Source organism: Lissotriton vulgaris, chromosome 3_1 (genome assembly GCF_964263255.1).
Source record: "Lissotriton vulgaris chromosome 3_1, aLisVul1.2, whole genome shotgun sequence".
Taxonomy (NCBI): domain Eukaryota; kingdom Metazoa; phylum Chordata; class Amphibia; order Caudata; family Salamandridae; genus Lissotriton; species Lissotriton vulgaris.
The window spans coordinates 956912638-956925512 of record NC_141689.1 but is presented as its reverse complement, the minus strand read 5'-3'; positions in this window follow the sequence as shown (position 1 = coordinate 956925512).

Below are 12875 nucleotides of genomic sequence, written 5' to 3'. Positions count from 1 at the left end.
CTTGCCTTCTGAAGTCCACAATTCATACAGCCACATGAAGGATGCATTAATGTCTAGGTATGGTTTAACCCCTGAACTCTATAGGCAGAGGTTCAGTTCTTGTAAAAAGATAGAGAACAGTACCTGGGTGGAATATGTCACTTTCTTTTGCAGAGCATTGGATGGTTGGGTGAAGGGCAGCAAAGTTAATGATTTTTCAAGGTCTCTTTGATTTGATTGCACAGGAACTCTTCTATGCCTTTGCTGTTGCCAGAAGCCACCAACCTTTCACAGACCCTCTGCGCAAATCGCGGACCCGCCCGCTTGTCTCCCGCTGCCCTGACACTCTCTGTCCATCTGGAGCAGGGCCGCCGAGCGGAGACTAGCGAGGGGTGGACTACAATCTCCAGAAGCCCTAGCGATGAGCCGCGCCACCTGTCAGCACCAGGAGGCGCTTAAAAGCGTCACTACCACCATCGAGAGGGGGAACTCTTCTTTGCCTTTGCTGTTGCCAGAAGCCACCAACCTTTCACGGACTCTCTGCGTGAATCGCGGACCCGCCCGCTTGTCTTCCGCTGCTCTGAAGCTCTCTGTCCATCTGGAGCTGGCCCGCCGAGCGGAGACCAGCAGGGGCAGACTACAATCTCCAGAAGCCCTAGTGGTGAGCCACGCCGCCTGTCAGCGCCAGGAGGCGCTTAAAAGCGTCACTACCACCATCGAGAGGGGGAACTCTTCTTTGCCTTTGTTGTTGCCAGAAGCCACCAACCTTTCACGGACCCTCTGCGTGAATCGCGGACCCGCCCGCTTGTCTCTTGCTGCCCTGACGCTCTCTGTCCATCTGGAGCGGGGCCGCCGATCGGAGACCAGCGAGGGGCGGACTACAATCTCCAGAAGCCCTAGCGGTGAGCCGCGCCACCTGTCAGCGCCAGGAGGCGCTTAAAAGCGTCACTACCACCGTCTCCTGGGACGCTAGCGGGACGCCGGGCGTGGCCCGGGCCAAGGGCGGGCCCGTTTAATCCCGTTAGAGACCGGGTAAGACTGGACTGGGCCACCCTATTGACATTTGCATTATTGTTTTACTCTAATTGTTTCACCATTGTTGGACACCGGCTGTCATTCTGTAATCCCCATACTTAGGTCCTAATATCCTGAAGATGTCACCCAGAGGTACTCGAAGTAACAGGGCACTACGTGCTGTCCAGACAACCAGCCCAATCGATCAATTTATTTCCAGGGCAAATGACGCTATTAACCAAGGAGTACTCCTGTTGGAACGGAGGGTTTCACAGGAATTGGCTATGGCTAAGCGCTCCTCGCTGGGCTTATTAGCTGCAGCCAAAACTCCCCTGCGCCCCTTAGAACCCGGTGCACTATCGGACGAACACGCTGACTCTTATACTGTACCGGGTACTGTGGACTTGTCAGTATCCCTAGAGCTAACAGCCTCACAGCCATCACAGTCATCTTTGTCTCTAGAGAGAACCCCGGCTCTTTTTACAAGCCCGAGTAGGGACGACTCCACCACAACCACATACAGGGGTTTAAGGGAGGGAGCGATACCGAAGAAAAAAAAAGAAACCTCAACACAAAAAACCCTCAAACAGACCCAAACTACAACACAACCTAATCATCAAGTTCTACCTACTACCCAGTCCCCCAGTCAAGCTGCTCCCTTTCAGCAAGAGCCAAACCCCTTACCCGCAGAAATAATAAATCTCTCCACTACCACCCCTAGTGCTAACAGTAATGTGGGAAGAGGTGCGAAAACTGCGGCTTAAATAATCAACTATTGACCAGATTAGGGGTATTAATTAAATCTTATGTACAACCTATTGAACTCACCCTGTTAAAAATCGAAAAGCAGATAGAAGTGTTGACTTCAGCCCTAAAAACCAACAAGGGTTCTGTTTCCGGTCACACTGCGGCCCAAAAACCTAACCCCAAAAACACCATAGAAGGGGTGGCACCAACAAAACCGGCTACCACAGCAGCAGCTGTACAACATAAACCCTCACCTACAGTGGTGAAGAAAGGCCCTGCTGCTACAAAAGCTCCAGTTCCCCCACCTACTCAGGCCCCTCTACAATCAAAGACACCAGGGTTTCAAAACACCACCTATAAGACCAGGAGGAAGGGTGGTAATTCTATCCACCTACCTCCAGAAGCTAGTCCGTATGTTGTCATTATGACCGGGGTCCCTGAGCTGAACACAAATTCGGAGGAACCGGGCTGGTCCCTAAGAAATAAAGTATTACATTGGCTATCTATCAATAGGCCTCTTTCCCCTTATTCCGACAACAGAGTCACAATGGTCCGCAGGGTCCCCTGGATAGGTAAAGAGCCAAAAACTATCCAGGGTGACTGTGTCATCGTCAATTTCGAGGATCCCCACACGGTCGAGCATATATGCTCTTGGGGTTCACAACCTACATCTGACGGGATAGACCCTCCAACACATCACTATAATACTGGCCCAGAATGGAACTCGGAAATTGGAATAGAAGACGCGACTGGGTCGACTGGCCGGGTCACGGGGGTAGAGAGGCTGCTCCAATCTTTGGATGGAGAGGCGTCCCATTGACAAACAGATATGACTGCTTGGAAATAGTGGACTGACCATCACCCGATAGCAATCGGGAAAGCACAGACCGCTCCACCCCTGGGTTCAAACCAACGAAACTATTCTACTGCCCCCCGACCTTATTATCTACGGACGGTACTTTAGCTACAGTGGAAGTACCCACCTCAATATACTCAACAGCACAATCTACATTCCCCAAGAATGATGATCATATTGCAACTGACCTTATTGTCCCATTAATACCCACCTCTCCTCGTCCAGGAATTTCATCTACTGACGTCTTGTTGAATACCAGAAATACAATTCCCTCTTTCCAAACGCTCTCTGTACTATTTTGGAATGTAGCGGGTCTCCGTTCAAAGTCAAATCTTAAATCATTGTTGGACATAGTGAACCCACATCAAATAGTCTGTTTACAAGAAACTTGGGCCATAGAGCCCATACATATTCAGTGCTACAAAACATTGCATACCCCAGCTAGCATCACCACACATGGCAGATCTAAGGGAGGTCTAGTAGTGTATATTTCAAATAACTTACCAGCAAAGAAAATAACTGTTCTACATACCACTACGAACTTTCAAATTATAATGGTTGTATTTAACAAACATATGTTACACCTTTCTATTAACCTATATAATAACCTCCTTCCCGCTGAATGTGTAAAGACTGTAACAGAAATCTCCTCTCTTATAATTGAACAACAAAATAAGCACTCACCACTTGTTTGTTATGTGATTGGGGGGGGGGGGGGGGGGATTTCAATGTTCCTCTGTGTGCCAATCATAAGAAAGGTATTTGCGGTCTTCTAGATGAAAATGACTGCCTTATGACTCATTTTACGCACACGCATCTAGGCAATACCCTGAATGATAGTCTTTTTTCCTTGGAATTGGAGTATGCAAATGACCTCGTGGACCCACCAGTTGAATTCAAACCCAGATTTCATGGCAGGGGCTTGTCAAGCACTATTGATTACATTCTATGCTCACAAATACTAAAGGGCAAACTCCAACAGTTTAACACTGGCTCTGATATTTCAAGTGACCTTTTCCCAAACAGTATCACTTTGTTAATTGACACTGATGTTCTCCATCCTACTAGGACTAGCCTACTAACCCAGCAATCTTTGGCTATAGACAAAGTCAACGGCTTTTCCATGAAATGGTCCAAAGTTGATCCTGTAGTAATCACTGGTAATGTCATATCTAAAGCTGTTCGCTGGATCAATAATTGTCTGGCAGAGGAGTCCCCACCTCAGCTGATTTTATGTAGCTTCTTGGAGATTTTAAAAGTTATGCGGGCTGAATTACACCGCCATCATAAACCTGGCAATCTGGAATCTCCTCGATGGTTTAACACAATCTGTCGTAAAGCGTTATCCGCCCTAAAAAAGGCGTTACATAATCCAAATAGAGACACAGTCGAGATAGCCAAACTCAGAAAGGAGTATAAAAAGGCACAACAGAATCGTAAAAAGGAACTAAAGAAAAACCTATGGGCCCAGCTACATGAGAGTTGTCTAAGCAAAGACAGCTCCCGGTTTTGGCGCACAGTTAAATCACCCTTTCTGCTTGACGCCAATACTCCCCAGCACTTAGATGTGGCCGTCACGGCTGACGAGTGGGTGACCCACTTCTCAAAGATTTATGGCGGCTTCCCTGTTGATACTACAACAATGGTCAAGCCGGTAAATGATCTTACCAAGGCACAAGTGTATCCCATCGAACTTCATTTTAGCTTAACTGAGGTCATTTACGCCCTAACGCCCTCCAAAACCGGTAAAGCTCCCGGTCCTGATGGAGTCCCACTCGATATCTTTGTAAATAATATAGAACTTTGGTCCCCCATCATCGCCCAGGTGATGGCTGCAGTCTCCAAAATAGGCCTAATAGACTCCTGGTCCTCTTCCATCCTGCTCCCTATTTTCAAAAAGGGGGAGCGTAACAACCCAGCCTGTTACAGGCCCATCTCTCTCCTGGACTCCCTGGGGAAAGTCGCAGGACGGCTGATCCTGGAACGTCTCCAGGATTGGGCGTCGGAGAACAACATCTTGACCGATCTCCAGTATGGATTCCAGGAGGGACTTGGCACTGTAGAACAGGCATTGAACTTAACCCTCTTAATAGGCAAGTATGCTGGGGCAAAAGGAGGTAATTTGTACTTAGTGTATGTCGACCTCAGCGCAGCCTTTGACTGCGTGATCCACTCTAGGCTGTGGTCCATTCTAAGCGAACTGGGGGTTGATCCCCCTCCCATTAAATTCCTTCGTGTGCTTTACTCCGACACTACAGCGTGCGTGAGATATGGGATCGGCGGCGAACTATCGCCGTCATTCTCAGTAAACAAAGGAGTCAGACAGGGCTGTGTCCTGGCCCCTTTCTTGTTCAATCTATATACCAACGGGCTGGAATCAGCCATGTTAGCAAGGAGCCAGGACCTTCCATCTATCAACCATGCCCCATTCCCGCTTTACTTTATGCGGACGACTCCGTCATTTTAGTTAGGACGCTAATCCAGTTGCAAAAACAATTAGACAAATACTGTCAGTTCATGCTCTCTTTGGGGTTAAAAGTAAACAAAAGCAAAACCTTTGTCATGCACACTGGTCCCAAGGCAAAGAACCCCAACCCCATTTTTATAGAACAAGTTAGACTGGAACGTGCCAGGGAATATCCTTATTTAGGCATTCTAATGGACAAACAGTTATCGTGGAAACAAGCAGTGGCAAGCAAAAAGTTGCTCTATCAGAGAGCAACTTCAGCTCTTGTTTCCTTCTCAAGAAAACTGGGTAAACCAGCCCCAACCGAGTTGCTTAAAATATACCATGCAAAATGTCACAGCATAGAAACCTATGGCGCAGGCGTCTGGGGCTACGCTCCCGTAGACGATCTACAAAAGGTCCAAAATGGGTTTTTAAAATTCATATTGGCTCTTCCCCAAAGTGCTCCAACATACGGTTGCCACATCGAGCTAGGCATTGATTATCTAACTGACAACATCAGGTGTCAGCCGATTCTTTTATGGCACCGCATTTGGAATAAACCCCAATGCCATTTAACCCGTTCTTTAATATCTGATTGTCTATCCTTGGCGAGCTGGAAAAGAATTCCTTGGTTACTGTATGTTTCCAACTTTCTAAAGGATCTGAACCGCACATCTTACTTCACTGAGCCTTCCTCAACATCTGATATTAGTAGAAGCGCTTTGAAAAATCTCTGTCTAAACCACCTCAGAGAGTTACGCCTCTCTCATGAAGTATCTAAGCCAACAAATGTGCAGATCTTAATGGTCCAAACCTGCCCTGGTATACAGCCTTATTTAACTTTTTTCCTATCTAACCATGAAAAATTCGTTCTAACTAGGTTTTGTTTTAACTCTTTTTTCCACCTTGTTACCTTCCCCATCGAGTCAAATTGGTCTCATGACCTGAACAAATGTCCGTGTGATGGTGTATCCTCTCAATCGACCATCCACGTAACCTTGTTCTGCCGCTATTATGAGCAACCTCGCAAGCGCTGGATTATCCCACTTCTTCGACTAATGGGGTTGAGAACCTGTCGGCCAGCTTATCTGGCACTTCAGTTATTAGACTCACAACATGTAGCTAAATGTGTACCTCTTTACTTAAAATCATGTTTAAAAATACGCTGTAAAATTGGGTTACCGTCTCCATGATTCCATGTTTACCTGAATTAACTTGTAAAAAGGTTTTGTCGAACGTTTTTAAACAAACATTTAGTTTCTACCTGTATTATAATATTGTGTTTTAAATAATTTATTGAAATTGTATGATGTACTTTTTATGATTTACTAAATGTCAATCGAATAAAAGTTTTTGAAAATGAAATGATTGCATGGGAGCACTTGTCTAATAATTGTTTTCGTGAGCTGTGCCAGCACCTGATTGATAGGAAACAATGGAAAGTGCCCACACCTCAATTATTTAAATTCTTTAGAAAAGAACAAGTGTAAATCAATAACACCTGAAAAGGTAATTGTATTTATACCCATTAATCATATTTTTGTTTTATTTAATAAGTTTCTTTTAGGAACAGAAAAAGATGCACTATAACAATCATCACAATAACTAGACAACTTATACAAAATCCTAAAGAAAAACCATCAATATAATACATGAAAACACAGAACAAAACGCATTAACACATCAATTCATGAATATTTACAAATGAATTCCTATTTCATGACAACCAAAGCTAAGTGAAAACAAGAGCACAAACTGTGTTAGGTGTCACCTGGTGTCTCAAGAACAGATTGTCCCCCATGAATTTTGCTGAGTTGTTTCCGCTGACAATACAGAGAGCCATTGTCCAATGGCTCAGGTTCCCTTTGAGTGGGGGGTCTTTGGTACTTTTAAGGTATCTGTGATGCCCGCCATGCCTGTTGACTGTTTGTTGGGGAACGATTTGGAGAGCTTACCTTCGAAAAAGGTGGAGAAGAGCGCTCACTTGAAGATGGTGGGTCTGCCTGACTGGGAGTGCATCAATGGCAGCAAGTAGGGGTGCTCAAGAGGACCTGGAGCCTGAGAGGAAGGCCCAAGAACCTGCCTTAGAGAGAAGAGGCCGGGGGCACGGGAAACTGGCCCCTGAAGTTCCCACGGCCCAGGAGGAGGTAGACCCTGATGGGGATGCACTGGAGCCTATCGGGGAACAGGTAGCTGAACTGGGGGACCTGCCTGAGCTGACCGATTGGCAGCAGGAAGGAGGCCCCTGCGGGGAAGAATTCTGCAGAGAGCAGAGAGAATGCCCTTCTCTTGTGGGCTTGCGGCAACAGGCTGTAAGCCAGGCAGCAGGTGATCAGACTAGATCACATTGTATCTACTGGGAGAATGGCCTCCTGTATACCCATACACCAACCCGTATACTGAGAGCCGCGAGCAGGGACCGAACTGCACTCGACAGCCTTTGAAAATTTACAGAGGAATGTTGCTCTACGAGTATTGAAACTCTTGTCTTTTGGATTCTAACAATTTGGAAACAGTAACAATATACGCTGTATATGTGTAAATAGCCTTGAGAAAGCCCCGGCGCGACTCGCCAATATGGGGCGAAACACGTGTCGGCTGTCCATGTCTCACAACAAAATAATAAAGATGTCACACTGCAACTTGAAGTAGTTCTGTCCTCTATAAGACAATTTGAAAGAACGGATATTTATCCAAACAAGTACAATGTTGATCTTTCATGGAATACACACTCTCTACTTCTCAAACTTGTCTCCTGTATAGTGAGCCTAAGGTTGCTGAGCCTGGGTCAGCCCGTGTGCTGGTGGTACCCCAGAGATTCAGAGCCTTCCTACTGGGGCTGGCTCATGATGTGCTGTTAGCAGGACATCTGGGGCAGGACAAGACCTTTGAGAAGCTTGTCACCCACTTTCATTGGCCCCAAATGTGCAAGAGTTCAGACACTCATTGCAGGACATGTCAGACTTGCCAGGCAAGTGGAAAGAGTGGGAGGAAGCAGAAGGCTCCTCTCCAGCCATACCCTGTGGTCAGTACCCCCTTTGAGCAGGTGGGGATTGATATAGTGGGGCCACTGGACCCTAAGATAGCCATGGGCAACAGGTTCATCCTGGTCTTGGTGGACCATGCCACCCGGTACCCAGAAGCCATGCCTCTGAGGACAGTGACGGCCCCGTGGTGGGACGAGCACTGATGGGAATTTTTACAAGAATGGGATTCCCTCGCGAGGTAGTGTCTGACCGGAGCACCAACTTCATCTCTAAGTATATGAAGTCCCTGTGGCAGGAGTGTGGGGTAACTTACAAGTTTACCACTCCTTAACTCCCCCAAGGAAATGGGTCTGTTGAAAGGTTTAACCAAACCCTGAAAGGAATGATAATAGGTCTTGAGGAACCCATGAGGCGTAAGTGGGACATCCTCTTACCATGCCTACTCTTTGCATGCCGTGAGGTGCCAAAGAAATCTCTAGGGGTCAGTCCCTTTGACCTTCTCTTTGGACACCCAGTCAGAGGACGTCTGAGTCTGGTCAAGGAAGGCTGGAAGCAATCTCTCAGGAAAACTTCCCAGGATGTATATTGCTACATGCTGGCCTTCAGGCGTTTCAGGCAACTCGCTGAGGCTAATTAGGAAGCCAGCCAGGAGGAGATGAAGCAATGGTATGACCGGAATGCCACTCTGGTAGAGCTTCAACCTGGTCAAAAAGTGTGGGTCATGGCCCCAGTGGAGCCCTGTGCACTACGGAATAAGTGGACCGGACCATTTGAGGTTGTGGAGTGCAAGAGTCCAGTTACCTACTCTGTGAACTTGCGGTCTCCCAGAAACCCCTTGAGGGTCCTGCATGTCAACCGCCTTAAGCCCCACTTAGAGAAGTCTGAAGTGGGCATGCTCCTAGCAACAGATGCTGGAATGGAAGAGGAGACTGAGCCTCTTCCTGACCTCCTGTCTGCAACAGAGCAAGATGGGTTAATGGATGGTGTTACCTCTCCTCCAGAATGGCCCCTGAGCAACAGAATGACTGCCACCAGTTGCTCAGACAGTTTTCTGATCTGTTCTCCCTGGTTCCTGGTGTCACAGATTGGTGCGTCCATGAGGTGGACACAGGAGACAGCGTAACTGTGAAGTACAAAACTTACAGGGTAACTGACAGAGTGAGGCCTTGAATCAAAGAGGAGGTCTCAAAGATGCTTGCACTAAGGGTGATTGAGTCCTCTAGCAGTCTTTGGGCCAGCCCAGTGGTCTTGGTCCCAAAAGCTGCAGCGCCGGGTGCCACACCCCAACTCTGGTTCTATGTGGACTACTGAGGACTCAATTCAGTCACGAAGACTTACGCACACCCCATCGTCAGAGCTGATGAGGTCATTGATCGGCTAGGGGATGCACGGTACCTCAGCACGTTTGACTTCATGTCGGGGTACTGGCAGATCACCTTGACTGATGGGGCAAAGGAGAGGTCAGCATTCTCCACACCAGATATGCATTTCAACTTCTGGGTTAGGCCCTTTCGGATGAATAATGCCCCTGCCACATCTGGGAAGTGTTGTTGGCGCTGCAGAAGGCAGGCCTCACGATCAAGGCGAGTAAGTGCCAGATCGGGCAGGGTTCCGTGGTGTACTTGGCACACCAAGTTGGGAGCGGCCAGATGGCGCCCCTACAACCCAAGATTGAAACCATCCTGGCTTGGGGCCCCCCAAACCCAGACAGAGGTGAGAGCCCTTTTAGGACTCACAGTGTACTACAGGAGGTTTGCCAAGGGGTATGGCGAAATTGTTGCACCCTTGACCAAGCAGACTTCCAGGAAGGAGCCCAGGAAAGTGATTTGGACTGACACCTGTCAGAAAACTTTTGAGGCCCTGAAAGCTACCATGTGCACGGAGCCCGTGCTCCTGGCACCCAACTTCTCAAGAGAGTTCATTGTTCGAATAGACACTTCAGATCATGTTGTGGGTGCTGTTTTATCAAAGATGAATGAGGAGGGGCTAGATCAACCTGTAGCCTTCATCAGTAGGAGGTTACTTCCATGGGAACAGAGGTGGAGTGCTATTGAGCGTGATGCATTTGCTGTGGTCTGGGCACTGAAGAAGATGAAACCATACCTGTTTGGGACTAAATTCTGGGTTCAGACAGACCACAGGCCCCTCAGAAGGTTAATGCAGATGAGGGGTGAGAGTCCAAAGCTGTTGAGGTTGTCCATTTCCCTAAAGGGTATGGACTTTGCGGTGGAACACTGCCCTGGTACAGAACACGCCAATGCTGATGATCTGTCCATGTTTTCCACCTTAGTGATGAGAACTTCCAGGAGCAACGGTAGTTCTCCCCACATTTCAGCTGGAGGGAACACGTGCTAGACCTGGCACCATTGGTGTGGGTCTCCCGTCCATTTCTTCTGTTGCCTCATGTGTTTTTGCTGGTGTTAGATGCTTTGGGCACTGTGCCACTGCTGTCCAGTGCCACAGTGCAAGTGCTCCCTACTGTAAATGAATGTACTAATTGGTGATTCCATGATTGACTATTTGGTTTACTTATCAGACCCTAGTACAGTGCACCAGGAGTGCCCAGCGCTTGTAATCCAAATACTGCTGGTGGGCTTGCTGCACTGGTTGTGCCACCCACAAAAGCAGCCTTGTAAAAATAGGTCTAAGGCCTGCCATTGCAGGGTATGTGTGCAGTCTGGTACTGCCATACTGACTGGGCAAGTGTACCCATTTGCCAGTTCCCAAACCTTCCCTTTTCTTCATATCAGACACCCCTATGGTAGGCCCAAGGGCAAGGTGCATTGTAAGTATAAGGTAGGACATGCCCTGGTGTGTGGCATGTCCTAATAGTGAATTACAGCCATTTTCGTTTTTTCACTATTGCAAGGCTACCTGTTCTCCATAGGGCAGAATGGGCTGTTAGGTTATTACATTCTATAATCCTAACTGACTCAAAGAACAGGGTGGAAATTCGAGTTTAGTATGCCTGAACTCATAATGATAAAATACATCTTTTAGTGAAGTTGGTTTTAACATTCTGTGTTTGAAAACACCACTTTTAGAAAGTAGGTATTTTCTTGCCTAACCTTTCAAGCCTGCCTCTGCTAAGTTGTGTATTCCTTTGTCTGGAGTTTGTGAGTGACAGGGCTAGGAGTTCCAGGAGACAGAATGAGTCAGCCCAGTGGTGAATAGAGAGATCTGCATCCAGATGGGAGGGAGGAGTTGCACCAGGACCTTGAATAGGGCTGTACCTGCCTTCCCCAATGCTGGCTTCACCACCTGGGGTGCGGCTGATGTCTCTGACCTGCACAGTGAAAGAAGAGAAGGAATCCTGTCAACAACGTGCTCCAAGGCTGTGCTTTCCTCCACAATGCTGGCTCCACCTCCTGTGTGGCGTGTGATGGTTCTGCCCTGCACTGTGAAAGGAAAGAAGGAGTCATGTACACAGAGTGCTTCAGAACTGGTTGAACTGGGCAAAGGCCCCTCTGCCCTCAGAGGACAAAGGATTTTGGGGTATAAATATTGGGACCCTGATCCCAAGAAATTAGACCACTTTTGGACTACAAGAAGAAACCTTTGCTCAGGAGAGGAACCTGAAGAAATTGAGGAGAGACTATCCCTAAGCTGAAGTGCTGTTTGGGGAATTGGCCTGGAGTGGTTTCCTGGCTGCCAAAGAAAGGAGAAAGAACTTTGTGTGCTTTATTTTCAACTTGTGAAGGATCTCCAAGGGCTTGGAACCGAGCTTGCCTCCTGCTGAAGTCTCAGGGACAACAAACCTCACCTACCAGCTCCCCAAGTGTCTACCTGAAGTGCCTGCAGCTGTGCTAGACTTTGTGGCGGATTTGCATTTCGCAAGGAGCACGAAGCGCGACTCAAGATCAAGAAGCGTGTCGCCAAACTGCGGCTGCCGCTTCGCGAAGCTCCCCGCATCACCCGAGAAGAGAATCGACGTCGCAGCAGACACCGACGCATCACCGGGAAGCTTGTTGCAGGAGAGAAGGATTTACGTTGCATCAGACGCCACCTCTTCACTGAGAAGCATGTTGCAGGGCCTGTCGCGGCTCTCATCATTGTGGAAACAACTCGCATCACCAGGAGAGAGGATTGGCGTCGCCACAGATGCGGCTGCATCCCTGGGAAGCTTGTCGCAGGGCCTGTTGTGGCTTGCATCGTGTAAAGTATCTTGCATCGCCGGAGAAGAGGACCGACATCACAGCAGACGCCGCCGCATTACCAGGAAGCGTGTCGCATCAAGGAGAGAGCGCCATCTTTATTTCTTTGCACCGGAACTTTTGCCGCATTTCCATTGTTGCAAAATTTCTGTTGTGGAAGCGCAACGCATCGTAAGGTACATTGACGCAAAGTGTAGCATCTTAAGAACTAAAAAGAACTAAGCTAAAACTACCATCTTAAGTATAGTATTGTAGATTTTTGTCGTTTGTGGTCTTGTGATAAGTCTATATAAAGAATACTTATTTTTTATATAAAACCTGTGTGGTGTCCATCTGTAGTGTTGTCACTTGATTACTCTGTGTTCACAATTACTTTACACACTGCCTCTGAGATGAGCCTGTCTGCTCGTGCCAAGCTACCAAGGGGGTGAGCAGGGGTTATTTTAGGAGTGTACCCCCTTACCCTGACTAGAGTCAAGGGTCCCTATTTTTCACAAGTACCGACCTGTGCCAACTAGATACCCTTAAATCTAACAAGGTATAAGAGAAAACACCCACTAGGAGATCACAACTAACACTCACGATATTGAGGGGGGGGGCGCTTAAGGCAATATACAATAAAAGGGCAGAGTACAACCTTTAGCGGCTTTGTCAGACATCCTATGCTCAGGGGAACAAAACAGGCAGTC